Source organism: Neofelis nebulosa, chromosome 1 (genome assembly GCF_028018385.1).
Source record: "Neofelis nebulosa isolate mNeoNeb1 chromosome 1, mNeoNeb1.pri, whole genome shotgun sequence".
Classification (NCBI taxonomy): domain Eukaryota; kingdom Metazoa; phylum Chordata; class Mammalia; order Carnivora; family Felidae; genus Neofelis; species Neofelis nebulosa.
The window spans coordinates 217,847,689-217,848,478 of NC_080782.1; positions in this window are offsets into that span (position 1 = coordinate 217,847,689).

Here is a 790-nt window from a genome sequence, read left to right on the forward strand (position 1 = left end):
AAAAATACACATTTTACAACCAACCCGGACTTGCCAAACGGAAGGTGGGTGAAACAGAGCAAGGGGATTAAGAGACCACTTATTGTGATGAGCACTGGGTAATTTACAGAATTGTTGAATCATTATATAGTATACCTGAAATTAATATAACACTGTATGCTAGTTATACTCCAATAAAAAATATACAAATTTTAGATTAGAGGATCTTCATCAATTTGAGGTCTGTACCTCATTATTTCTGTTCCTATAAGCTGTTAAGATTTGTGCAGAACTATACCTACCTCAAGGAGGGAGAGCTCTTTTGTCTTCTCTTTAAAAACAAGACTTTACCACCTGCTTTTAACAATAAAATTTGGGGGGCACCTGGGTGGCTCAGTCGACTGAGTGTTCGACTTCAGCTCAGGTCATGATCTCACAGTTCATGAGTTTAAGCCCCACGTTGGGCTCACTGCTGTCAGCAGAGCTCACTTGAGATCTTCAGTCCTGCTCTCTCTCTGCCCCTCCTCCACTCATGCTCTCTCAATAACAAAATAATTCATGTCGCCTTACTATCGAGGAAACGACAGGTGCTTTCTCAAGGATACTTCATTATCCCCACAAAATATGTTCCCTGTGTTTCTTTTGGTATACTAGTTGCAAACATATTCTTTGGCCTGAGTAAATGCAGCTACATCTAACCAGTGGCTGCCTCACTGGAGTTTTGTTAACTGTTTTACATCCATTTATGTGTGGATTTCAAAGACAAAATGGTTATATTTCCAACTGTCTCACTAAGTTATAATTATATAAG